At 42.8% G+C, this 14205-nt stretch overlaps 1 protein-coding gene across 2 annotated transcripts in view; it reads right to left on the bottom strand.

Annotated features, from left to right (window-relative positions):
• Positions 1-12842, bottom strand: part of zfhx4 (zinc finger homeobox 4) — a 93857-nt gene extending 81015 nt beyond the window's left edge. Inside the window, exon 1 of one of the 2 annotated variants that reach the window (XM_086065734.1) lies at positions 12694-12842. The gene's annotated coding sequence lies outside the window, so the exon portion shown is untranslated. Of the gene's footprint in view, positions 1-9879; positions 10265-12693 lie in introns of those variants that run through there. The other variant, XM_086065733.1, reaches the window with a different exon arrangement.
• Positions 12843-14205: the final 1363 nt, after the last annotated feature.

Consider the following 14205-nt stretch of genomic DNA (forward strand, 5'->3'; position numbering starts at 1 on the left):
AACACAAACCTTTTGCCTTGAATACTCGTGACAGGTCTAATTTCTGGACCCAGGGAATTACTAATTAACTTAAGCTTTTGGCTCTATATTTAATTAGAGAGGTCTCCAAATGAACTTTAGACCAAAGCCATTTGCTTTTTAAACAACTCGATGCCCCCTTCTTTCCCCCTTTCTGACAGCTGTTGTTAGTTTGCCTTCTTCTCACACACAAAAAACAAGGAAAGCATTATTTAGGCCATCATGGTTACTTTTTGTGGTTACCATGAGAGAGAATGAAGAGAATGAAGAGGGGGGGGGGGGGTGAATTGGTGATGGTTGAGATGGAAAAAAAAGTATGTTTTAATTTGATTTCACTACAAACAAACAACTGTCAGATGCAGTAAGTGTGTTTTTTTAGATTAGCGCCGAAATATCCCTTTATCAAATAAACACCATGTGAATAAGACCAAAGAGGAGGTTTATGGATGTAGTTAAAGAGGACATGAAGGTAGTTGGTGTGAGAGCAGAGGATGCAGAGGACAGGGTTAGATGGAGGCAACTGATTTTGCTGTGGCGACCCCTGAAGGGAAAAGCCGAAAGGAAAAGAAGAAAAAGAAGAAGGCCATGTCACGCAAAATTCAGGACCAGCCTGCTGAAAGGAGAACCAAGACGAAATGGACCCATTACTTTTCTGCTCGCTAAGAAATGACACTTGACGTGCAAAATATTGACATTTAACAAACAAAAAAAAGTTTACCCACTGTATAATAAATGTTTATAAAAACACTAAGCAAGTCCTAGCTTTTTGTTTCTTATATGTCAATAATATATAGGATGCAAGAAAATACAGCCATAGAGTCAGGTTTCTGCCTTACATTTTCAAATATGTTTATTACTAACATCTTAGACAAGCGGTGTATGGTATAAATGGTTAATTTGTAATAGTTTCTTCTGTTACATTTATAATAACACTATAAAAACTCCATCAGCACTTCCTGACACTTGTTTGGTTTCACGTGCAAGGCAAAAGAGGCATGCTTTGCTTTTTTAACAATTCCAGCACAGCCTTCTTCTATCTGCTCATCCAAACGGGGATGAAACAAGACAAAGCTCCCCCTCTTTTATTTAGTCTAGGGGCAGAGAGCTGATTCATCAGCCAAAACCACTGACAAATCCGCCCCTGTTAATACCTACAATTTCATACACAGGAACATTCCTGCGCCCGCTCTGCTCTTCTTCTTTTTCTCCACTGTCACACAAAAAGCCTAATTTTTTCCCTCCCTTTTAAAAAGCAAATAATTAAAGATTATTCCATGGCTGGTGCCAGGCAGGAAAAGTCCGGGTTTGAGAGGGATAGTGTTGGCTGGAGTCTCCCCAGGGGAGATGTGGAGACACATGCTTGCCTGTTTTAGATCATTCCACTAGAAAAAAGAAAAAAGAGATCTTCAGGCCTTTTTTACAAAACAGTAACTCTTCTTTCCATATACCGTAGTTCAATTCTAACTTGTTAAAGGAAATATTTATTTTAATTATTTCTCTCTTATCATTATTAGTAGTAATGTCTTCATGACTCAGGCTAAATTTGTTGGTAAACTTGTCTCATTTTTCATTACACTGTTGTTTAAACCCACCAGTCATGCATAATTAATTAGCCACTTATTCCCTGACGAGCCCCGCCAATGGCCCTGGTATTCCTGTGCGATCGCCTGCAGGAATAGCAAATGCCAATCATCACGGCGGCCACTTACATTAACACTGGAGAACAAGCATGGAGTGACGCGCGGAGAGGATAACTGATTTCACGCGGATGGCGTATACAAATTTGCGGGTTTTTTATTAATTTGATTCACAACGCAATCTTCTCCTCACTAATGTGTGAACGTCCTGTGACTGCGCTCTTCAATCTGCACCTTTGTCTTTGGCAAACAAGGAGGAGAATGTATCGTTTGTCATGAGACATCTTGTGCTATTGTGACATCCAACCTTCTGCAAACTTAGTCATTCATTCAGCAGCTTTTCTTTCCCATTCTAATTTAGGGCATCTTTCCGAGCTCTGTTGGCTTGACCTTTAACCAACAGCTGGAGATTTGACATTAACATTTTTTTTAAAAGTAGTCTGTTGTGCTAAAGAAAACACAAGAAGTGCAGTGGGCCAAATGTGCGGCATGAAAGAAAACGTTTGGAGAAGTGGATGAGTGTTTGCGATTATCAACCGCTGCCAACGTGACATGACATGGCTGACAACAAAGAGAAAAACATGCAGGGGACGGAATGAAAGATGACAAAGAACATGCCACCGACACCAGCAAATAGACAATATAACACAAAAGGGGAAGCCACTTTTTTGCCTTCCAGCACTCCATTTTGTTTGACCTAAAACTGAGAACCACGGCGCAGTTGGTCCATGAAATCTCCCCACTTCCACTTTGAAACGCAAAGAATCAGCACATTATTCTGCATTAAATAGCCAGGCCCATAGCTAATATCCTGGAGTAGATGCTGAGCAGGCAGGAGAGCCTGAGAAAAAGGACTGAGAACATAGTGAGAGCGAAGGAGAGGAGGGGGAAAAAAATCCCCTTTCTGTTTTCCCTAAAGAGATTGATGAAGGCCCAGCGAGATGAGAGAGAGAGAGAGGGGGTAACACAATCCCGACTGGCGCAAGACCAACAGCAACAAAAACATTTAGATAACCGGGCTCAATAATGTACGATTTCAATGAGGACAAAAATTACATTTCCTACAGATAACATGCCCCCTTCCCATAACACAGCCTTGAAAAAGAGTCCTGAAACTGTGTCACGCTAAACAGCGTTGTACTGGCGTATGAAGCTAGCTAGCGCGGCGTTGTTTTAACTGCATTAGTATCTTTTTACCCCACAAGAGAATGTGATTTAAGCTATGTCCACACATAATACGTTTTTATTTTTATTCTTTCCACAGCAATGATGTTTTAAAACAAGAAGTCTTAGGCCACAGGTGGTGCTAGAAAACCAAACAAGGCAATTTTGAAGACTGTATAAGCAACAATGGGGAATTGAGGTGAACGGAGATCCAACGCTAGAATGCTAATGCTAATGGGAAATTAATTAATGTAACTTTAAACGTGACTTATTTAAGGGGATAACATGCGTTTCAACCATCAAGAATATTTTAGCGTATGTCTTAGTAACCTAAAACATAAAGTGAAAATAAAAGCAAAATACACATGTTTTAAGCACACAATATCTGCATGTGTATGTAAATGACCATCACATTCCCGAGGCGTCATTTACTTTACATTACATTATCCATCCATCCATTATCCGATCCGCATTACAGCAACAAATAATGACACTTTCTGTCATCATATAAAATTATAACTTCTGATTCAAATGAAAAACCACATGATTCTAGTACGGTCGGGTGAAACATGATTCCTGCATCATTATGGGCTACTGAGAGAAAACTATCAGCCTGTGTGATTGCTCAGATCCATCTGCCATGGCTCCTCTGCATAACCATACCGCTCGCTACCTGTGACACGGTTTAAGCGGTCACCCATGTGCATGACACACAACAAGGGCCCACTCCACCCAAACACTCCCACAGCCTACTTGATCCTAGCAAGTGCTAAGAGTCACAGCCAGATTGCTATCGCCACCTCTCTTACGCAGTCAGCGCTTCCTTTCACGCCAAACTCTGTCAAGTTGCTTGAGAATGGGAAAAGGCAGGAAAAAGTGGAGATGCAGAGGAGAGAGAGAAAGAGGAAGTCTTTGTCCTCTTCCACTCTGCTCCAGCGTGTTTCCTCCTCTGGCCTGGCCACCATTTGCATATGAAAGGCGAGCAAAGGCGTGCAAAAGGTCAAAGAAAGAGGATCCTGTCCAATAACAGGCAACAAAAACAGGCCGCGTCGGCCTTTGTGGCGTTGCATGTTCCCCCTCCACCATATTATCTCACCCCCACTCATCCCGGGATCATTTCCATACAGCAGACGCAATGGCCGATGATGACGGTTGATCATAAATTAGTCACAAAAGTCAAGTCGGGTCACATGGAAGTCACGGTGGCAATTTGAAGCTGTGTCACCCCCCTTGTACCACAAGAGCTCACCCACATGGTATTCACATAAAACACACCTGCTTCTCTCGTCCACAGTAACAAGACAATATCCCAACAAATCCACCTCAGTGTGGCAACAGTCTGATTGATTGTAGAACCTATCTAAGCCACAAACATAATTACACAAGAGCTTTTAACTGAAGAGTTGCCTTAGATGACAGTTCACGTCTGCCAGAAAACACAGGCCCGGTATTTCCGTGCTGCCGGTTCACGACCGACAACGGCGTCTCGAGACAGCAGGACTGAGGCAAGGGGTAGGGGGGGTCTGGGTAGAGCATTTCATCTCCCTTTCATCTCTGTCACCCAGTCAAGCATTCAATGCCCCATTCAGCGCCCGGCCAGCATTATGCAAAATAATGCTAATCCCCTTTCCCGTGCTTTCACACTTGTATAAACTGCCGATCCTGCCTCTGAAAAGCAATTATATCAGTTTACGTTGCTGTCAAAAAACAGGATTAGCATGCAACTACTAGCAAGGCCCAATCTTTAGCCACCTTTGGCTACTATATTTGTCCACCAGATGAGAGTTGGGGTACTTAAAAAACGTGTCACAATGACATATTTGTAAGGAATCCAAGTTTTAAAAGGCAGAACGCCATATGTTGTTTTAATGCTAGTTTGTTTGACTTGACAGAATCCCAATCGTGTCTCATAATCAAAAACAAACTCCGCGATGTCTCAGTGCCAGTCTGAGCAGACGTTACACATGTGACACACCACTGAACCGCTGTCGTCCAACCAAAGCCCCCCGCCCCCGAACCCCACCCGCCGCACATTGACACCACATGCGACGCACACGCAGCAGACAAGCAGACATGGTGGGGGATTTTTTTTTGAATATGCAAATGTTGGTACAAGAGGAGCGTGTGTGCAAATAGGAGCCGCTTTAATCTGGACAGTTGGGCCTCTCGCACTCTAACCTTCTCATGTTTGTGTGTCTGGGTGCGGGGGGTGAGGGTGACATCCATCCTGACGGGCAGCAGATCATGGGACATTAGTCAGCACAATTAAGCAGGTTGTCATGGCGACTAATGAAATTTGGCAAAGCGGCCAGCCAGAGATTTACATAAGCGAGCTGGTTATGTGCTCGCCATTATTCTTTCTCCCTGCCGTGGCGCTACAATAGAACCACTTGTATCACAGCCCACATACCCACCGGCGCTACAAGCCCTCCTCGCGCCTGACAATTTGCATATGTTAATATAATTAAGTGCTAATTACACTAAAACTCGCATATTCACAAGCAACCTCCCCAGGAGCTACAGAGAGGCTTGATCTTATTCCAAGTCTTTAACCCTCCTCTGTGATAGCAAGGCCGTGCATGTGTGTGTGTGTTCGCTTGGTGGTGCCCCAGGCCTGACACAGGAACCCCCCACACCCACCCAATCACCACCAGCGCCGCCAGCCCTCCCCTCCTTGAGGCGTAACGCTGAGCTGCAGCACACTTCTTAGCTTCCTTTGCCCCTCACAACAAGGAAACATAACACACACAGCAACATAAACACACCTGATAGAGCCCAACTGAAATTGCCCATTCACAATTAACCTCATACATTTCGTACGTTTACGCGCAGAACCCGAATACAGTGTCCCCTCACTATAATATTATAACCTTTTGAGGCGTCGCTGTATTTTTTTTTGTGGGCTTTTGCATACTTTTTATTTTACAGTATTGTGTCTATTTTTTTTTTATCTAGGAAGGTTTGAACATTGAGAATGTTCAAACAAGAGAGAAATGTGTACAAATTTTCATTTCTGTCTGAGAAAAGTGTGTAAAATGTGTGGTGAGGGGGTTTACAGCCTTAAAACATATTGCTGGCATCGGGGCCGAAACCTTCATCACAATTTGACAAATTTCAATTTGTTTTCAAACATCTATATTTTGGTCAATACACATGTGGGTGCCATTTTTTAAAATGATTGACCAATGTAAAGTGTTGAAAATAGCTTGCTCACTTTGTTAATGCAAAGCACAAACATGCCATCTTGGGGTCTCCTGAGAAGTGATGATTTTGGAGGTCGAAGTTTTGCGATATGATAAATGTAAAAAATAAAACCCCGAATAAGGAGACCCCCTGGGTTACAATTTTTTCTAACCCAAATATTTGGTCAAATGCAATTGGGGTATCTCTGGTTTGTGTTCTGCGCATGTTCTATTTGATAAAGAATCTTATGCATGGCGGCCATCTTACGTTGCCACTCGCTAAGCGAGCCTAACTTGAATACACTGATTTCTCTGCGGCATTTTCACATTATTTCTGTCTCTATGGCAAAAATGCCACAGAGTGTAAATATACACACAACATGTGTGTATATAATTCCATGCGTCCAGCTCGCAACCCACTGTGAAGACAAAAGAGAGGTAAACAAACATGGCGACGCAGCACAGAAGTACACTTTTGGAGCGAAGAGGAAACCGACTACTTTATTAGTGTGGTGAGTGACATGAATATAATGTCATTCATTGACCGTAGAAAGTTCAAAGCGGAAATTACGTCTATTTATGAAATTATTGTTTGTGCGTCACATTTTCGAACGGGGTATTCCAATTGAGCACAACGGCCATATACACATAAGTAACATGTTAACATAATCATTGACATTCCGCTTCTGTTTATTTATGTCATAAAAATGCTGACATCGGGATCTACGAGACAGTGTCCAAAAACAAAAGTGGATGAAAGTGTGTGTGTTTGTGTGCCCGGGACAAGGCGGTCGTGCTTTTCACATTGTAATGTCCGTGAATCTGGAGGAAGCCAAGCGGTCGTGCTACAATTAGAGCTCCTTTGTGCTTCTTCCTCTGTTGCTTTCTCCCTTTCCTCACTTGTTTTCTCACTCCCTATCAAACGTGCATCTAAAAAAGCCTGAATAAGCAGGGAGAAAATATTTAGGGGGCTTTCCCCCCTGCACTGGACACATATGTATGCAGGCACCCAGCAGATGGCACAGGAAGAAGGATTAAATAAACACACACCTATAGGCGCACACGCTCCTTAATGAACGTCTGTAGGGAGTCAAAAGGCTCATTTAGTGGACTCGCAATGAGATGCGGCGTTATGACTCTCGTCATAATATGCTCCTCCATTCACTAATCACCACTGTGGTCATTGTGTGGCAGCGTGCACACGTACGCCAGATGTTGCTTGATCTTGACACGCTATTCTATGCAAATATCAAAAGAGGATGAGTGAGACGATGGAGAAATATGGTTAGAGCGAGCAGGCCGCCGTGTGGTAAGCTATAGTGTTCGCTCAGCCGTGACAGTTTGGATGGAGAAGGGGGAGGTGTGTGTAGGGAAGTGTGTGTGTGTGTGGGGGGGAGGGGGGGTCGCTTTTACTAATACCTGCGACTTGGATTACACAGCGTCTTATGTATTCAACCGGACTCATATTTTCTCTTTCTGCGTTTTTAGGCAAAGTGGGTGTCTTTACAGTGTAAAGCAGCGATATAGTCCTCCTTACTGAAGGCCTATGGGGATTCACTGAGATGAACATTAAAATGCAGCGATAGCCTTGTTGCAAAGCTTACTCGCTTTTTCCTCTCTGTCTCTCTCTCAGCGGCAGCAAAGGCTTCTAAATCATCCAGCCTCCTCTATTAGACGGGAGACTTATTGAGGTAGAAACCATAAAAAATGAAGAAGGGAAATTTAATCCCTGAAATATTGATTTGCACATTAATATCAGATAGGCAGAGGGCAATCTAGCTGGGTGGAAATGACACATTGTCGACCCCTAGGAGAGGCTCGAGCCAATCTTCTTGCTGCATGTGTCTCGGGCCCAGGAGTTATAGGACAGAATCCACCCCCCACCCCCCCTTGCCTCCCCCTCTCGCTCTCTCTCTCCATCTCCCATCATCTCCTCCTCCCTGTAACCTCTCATCCCCCTCCACCCCTCCTCCCTGTCGTGTGCACCCTTAATGAAGGCTGCAATACTGCAAATGCATTAGCTTTTAATAATCAAGAAGCATTTTCAAGCCAACAGCTATTGTCCTCAGCCCATCTCTCACGTTGTTTTTTTTTATTCGACCCCCTCCTCATCGCTCCCTTCCACTGCTATGAGTTAAATGAATACAGCGAGCTGCTTAACTAACATGCAGAGATACACGATCAGCCCTTTGATAGAGCTAAGAAATCATGCAAAGGAAAAACAAAAACAAGGGACTCGCTTTTGCAAACAAACCTTTAAAAAAAGAACTAATTTGCAAGAGGAGAAAATGAGAGTGAGACAATAGAATCATGAACTGATGAAATTCAATGCAATTAGAGAGTCATTACAGTTTTTTTTTGATAGAATAGATTTGCAAAATGATACATCAAATTAAAAATGTGTTGAAATATATTAATTGATCTGATTAAATGTCAACAATTAATATGAAGGACATTATTTTAATTTGAAAAGTAATCAGTTTGATCAAGACAACAGTAACCATTCTGTTTTAGCAACTGTCTTAATCCACACCAAATTGTAAGAATACTAGTTTGCAGGTAATATTCAATTAAAAACATTTAAATAGATTCAGGGTTGAATAATATCAAGAAATCATATAATAAGAAGTCAAGGCAGACAAGACACCAAAATAGATTTTTGCTAAAAAAAAGGTTGTCCTGCATTCAAAGATACAGTTTCAACACACACACACACACACACACACACACACACACACACACACACACACACACACACACACACACACACACACACACACGCGCACACAAAAACTGTCTCACGGACACACGCGCGCGCGCACACACCCACACACACACGGTTAAAACTCGGTTTGGAGACAGACTGGCCCTTTGGCCCTGATGTTTTTTTTTTCTGTGCGATCGATGACCTCCACCCAATCCCACGACCTGTCACTTGTGTCCCACTTTGAGAGGTATTTTTACAACAACAAAATACAAAAAATGAAGAAAATAAAACATCTGACGCCTTAAAAATGAATCATAAACGGATGGAGGGACGGTTTATAAAATATGTTGTCAATTTCATGTTAAATTGCGAATGTTTTCAAATTAGAATTGTAGATGAGCGTATTTGTATTTGTATTTTATTATTATTATTATTATTATTTAATAAATAGATCATTAGAATAAGGCCGGTGGATAGTGCTTGGCTCTCTCCGATCTTCCTCGCGCTGACACCGGGGAGGTGAGCGCTCTCCCCCGGACTGCATGCAATCAGCAGCCGGACAATCGCTTCTTCCTCCCGGGTTGCACCCGAAACACACCGCGATAGTACAAGTGAGACTACTTTTTGGTGTACTTTAAGATAAGCAAGTGAACGGACGAGGTCTTCAAAACTCGTAATTTAACACACAAAAAAGTCACAAATGTGCGCTCGGTGCGTCCACTGGCCAGAAGGTCCAAAAATGGGAATGAAACGTGAAGACGTGAGAGGAGGGGGATTCACGTCCGAGAAAGCCGACAAACTGCGAACTGGAAAAGGCTTCACAAACGCGAGGAAACGTTTGCTGTGGTGTCGCGGGACAGTTGCGAGTATTCGTCTGGCTCTAGTCCCTGAAGGCTTCGGATCGTGGTCGCGGAACCGTGAGTTAAGAGCTCCTCCGAGGCTGGCAGTCACCCAGAGTGGCTGCAGCCAAATTGCCGGAGATGCACGGACAACACCGGCGTCCACATCCGCCTCCAGTGTGTGGAAAAAGAGACAAGGCATCCAACACCTGTTCTCCAAACTGACCCGATGTCAGTGAACCAGCAGCCAGATAGATAATCGATAGGCGAGCCGTAGATGGAGCGCACACACCGAGCCAACTACTCAATAAAAGTTAAAGGAGAGAACTTACTTTCTTCCCCCTCCAAAGCCGCCACCTCCGCTCCTCTTCGTTCTTGCTCGTACAAAACACTCACATCCAGCTCACGAAGACAATTACGAAAAACAGGTGAAATCGAAATAATCCTCCCACTTTGCGATGGGGAAAAGGGAGAGGGGGTAAAAAAAATCACAAGCGGTCTTAGAGTCCCTTATTTTGGTTCCGGTGGCGGTGAGACGACGTGTCGACGGGGCTGCTAACGCGGGTCTCTCCTGTGGACCAAGGCTCGCAAACGCCGAGGGTTGAAAAGGAAATGAAAATCCGATATGTCTTTATTCTGCTAATTATTATCGTTTTAGCCCTGTTTTTTTTTTAAAAAATGGCTGATTAAGTTGAGTGCGCATGTCTTTGTGTGTCCATTTCCCGATATGCACTCTGGGAATGGGTCGAGAGACGGCGAGAGAGAGAGAGAGAGAGAGAGAGAGAGAGAGAGAGAGAGAGAGAGAGAGAGAGAGAGAGAGAGAGAGTGAGAGAGAGAGAGGGAGAGAGAGGGAGGGTGCAGAGGAAGAGGAGGCGGAGAGAGGGAGAAATAAGTGTAATTAGTGAGTTGATCAACAGTCGCCACAATGCAAATGAGACCACAGAAGGTCCACCGAGAGATAAATGAGTGCGACATAGATCGAAAAGCAAAAAATAAATAAACGTTGTTCATGTGAATCCAAAAGTATGACACACATGCGCAAGCAGAACAATAGAAAAAATAAACAGGATGGACAAGCAAAGGCATATTTTTATACTAATATAACATGTTTTGCAACGTAAATGTATCATACATACTGTAAATTAAGAACATACAAATAAGAGTTTTAGTATCATGATGAAACATATAGCATTTTTTTAATTTATTTTTTTAAATAGGTGAATAAAAAATAAAGAAATCACGTATGCTGTAGTGGACAAAATGTCCAATATGCTATACATTGTTTATGTGTCAAGGTATATGTGTGATCTACTATATGTGCATGTGTTGCCCCTTCAGAACCATCAAGGGGGCCATGTGGGTTCACAAGAGCCCAAAAAAAAATATATATATACTGTACAAGTTCTACAACCACCCCCCTCCCTCCCCCGCCCTCTTCTAAGATGTACCACAAAGTGCCCCTATTGAGCGTTTCAATGCAAACTGTTTACTGTGTATTTCCTCAATGTCGGCTTATAGGCGAGACTTTCTCTATAGAAGAGAAAATCAAGAGATCTGGTTCGCCTTGGTGGGGGGGAAAAATCGAAGCTGGGGGGTGAAGTGAACCGGGGCTTGGGATGTGATGATAAGGCTGCTACTGGCAAGTGAACTACTTGCTCCACTTTGCAGCCATGCACGGACCGGACCGGATCCTTAAGAAGCCACACGACCCCAGGCTTGGTTATTCTGGCTTGAGACAGGTCTTTAGAGAGAGAGATGGGGAGTGGTGGGGGTGTCGAGGCTGTCACTTTTTCACCGGATCCGAGGCTACTGCTGCAGCTGCCTCCCTGTCCTCCAGGGGGGTTCGCAGCCTGCAAAAGCCCGGCGACGATGCGTTCACAGGCGGCCCCGAGAGTGCGGCGGAGTCGCTCTTGTGACGGATGATCAAGTAGCGCATCGGAGATTTGGACGTATTCTTCATTGCATAAATTAAACACCGAAAGGGAGGATTACGGTAGTCATAAAACATCGAATTCTTCTTTAGGTAAACAGTGATTTTTTTTGTCCCCCTTATACGCTCATTATGACTTTGCCGTTTTTCCTAATTAACAAATGAGGCAAATTGCTAACTTAAGGACGTGATATTGAACACCGATTATCTTTAAGTCAAATCCACCCTGGCTGTTGCTGGTCTTCTTTCTCTCTATGTCTGCAGACGATGCTCATTCTCCGGAGGACTGCTTTAAAAATGGAGCGCATATTTCCATACGTCCAATATCAGCAGTATCCTACATTCATAATTCATAAATTATCTGCAAACGTCGCTCTGATTAAACGTGAGTACGCCTTAAATTTAGAATACAATCGATCTAATTTGTATTTATTCGTAAAACAAAAAATAATCGTCAAATTTCCATTATAAAGCACTGATGTTTGTATTTGTTAATTTATGTAATATGATAAACGTGTTTAAAAATGTGATACAATATAATAAAAAGCATGCTTTTTATTCACCACACTTGCATTAATAATAAATAGAAAATTTCGTTTCTCTTCACATAAACACTCGGTTGAGTGTGTTTTTAAAAAAATACACTTTTATTTGCCCCATGGCACACGGCTGACCCACTGTGACTCACAATAATCCGCCCAAAACACGCCAAAAAGCCCACAGTTGACCCACTACCTGCCACATTCAGTGACCCACTGGCCAAGTCTCTGTCTCTTCCACAAGAACTCACACACGTGCACAAAACAGCAACACAAACAAGAATAAAATGGATAAAAAATAATGTGGGTTATATGAATAAAACAAAAGGGGGAACAATCAGATCAAAATCTATGCATATAGATTATTTAACTTAAATCATTCGTCAAAGTGGCAAAGTTGTTTCCTAATGAACTGCAAACGAAATAAAAAAAAGAGCAAACTATTTTTTTTAATTCAACTTTTCTATTTTCAAAGTCTCTCATAATCAGCAACATTAAAGCCATAAAAGGGAAGATAAACAAAATAAAAACAACGAAAAAAATAACAGCTTGTCCTTATATTCTTTAACATCAATTCTGTGTGCTCTCACGCACCTTTCGCCCTAAAGCCATCAGACAGTTCTACATAAAATATGCACACACAAAAAACAACAACTTCAAATGTACCTTTTTCTTACCTCGTTTAAAATCACCCATCAAAAAAGATCACAAACACCACAAAGCCAGTGAAAAAGGTGCAGATTCTCGATACCTTTGGTATAAAGCATTCCGTTTTTCTCTTGCTCGGTAGCGATCCGATAATAGCATATGGAAAGTGTTGTTCAAAATGCGCACATTTGGCACATTGTCATTGAGAGCAGAGGAGCAGTGATGCGCTGCTCCAACACGGGAAATGAGTTGCGGATTGGACGCAGCCCGCCTCGGTGCCGACTTATCCCACTTTAATTTAATATTCCGCAATCACACACACTAGTGATGGCATATAATTCAAGGAGAAATTCACAGGGAAGGAAATGCTTTGTGAGTATGTGTGTGTGTGTGTGTGTTTGTACGTGCGTGTGTGTTTTTACACCACTTTATTTGATTAAGAGGCAGCACATATTGTATTTTTTTCATGTTAACCCAAATCACCCTCGAGGTAGTTTAATACTCTTTACACATATTTTATAATTTTTTAGTTACTATTCAAATGTTTTTTAAATATAAAAAACAATCTGGCCGTGTTTGCGCATCATCGTCACACTGGAATCGGTCCTAACACAAAATCGAGACCCATAAACGCTTGTTTGTAAAACACTGAACCCAAAATCAATGTATTGGGACATTTCGATCGATTATATAAACGAAAATCCATACGCAACATGAGACCGGTATCAGCCCACTCTTCCGCTCCACTTTGAGAGAGAGAGAGACAGAGCGAGGAAGAGAGAGAGAGAGAGGGGGTGGGGGGTGGGGTGCGCGTGTAGTGTCTGCACTGAAAACAAAGAGTAGTGCAGACTTTTGCCTGCTCTTTTAGATCACATCTTAGCCAACAAGACCCCAAATGGACACCCCATATTTATTTGTGACCCCCTCCCCCCCAACCACACGCACACACAAACTGTCTTTGCTTTTTTTAAATTGGATAAACTATTGAAATTAATCAATATTTGAGTAACCATAGAGAGGATTTTTGGACACCCTTCTCTTTTTTTTGGGGGGGGGGGGTGGGGGGTGGTAGGACAGACTTGGAAGTACTTCCAGATGCCTGCTGATAGTGCGCCACACTGATGACAACAATTAAGACAGGAAAATGCCCCAATCAAAGGGGGGCACACTGGATTACGTTGCATTTTAGGGGTCAAGGGCAATCACCCCCCAACTCCACCTGTACCCCCCACTTCCCCCAAAGCCGCCTACCCCCACTCCCTTTGCCCTTTGTTTTCATAGCAAATATCACTTTTCAGCATCATGTAACGCTTGAATACAACAATCATTCACTTGGAAGGGGGGGGGGGGTACAATCAGGTATGCAAATGTAGACAAATAGAGTGACATATTACATAAATGCATTAATATGCAATATGATATGGAGATCTGTGTTGGGTTGGGGAGGGGTGGTTGTAAAATGAGGTGCCAGTCATGTAAAATTTACATGAGACCACAGCTGTTTAGGCTCTGGAGAAAGGAGAGGGAGTGTTGGAGGGTGG

Source organism: Leptonotus elevatus, chromosome 21 (assembly GCF_054856555.1).
Source record: "Leptonotus elevatus isolate MCC_2025b chromosome 21, RoL_Lele_1.0, whole genome shotgun sequence".
Taxonomy (NCBI): domain Eukaryota; kingdom Metazoa; phylum Chordata; class Actinopteri; order Syngnathiformes; family Syngnathidae; genus Leptonotus; species Leptonotus elevatus.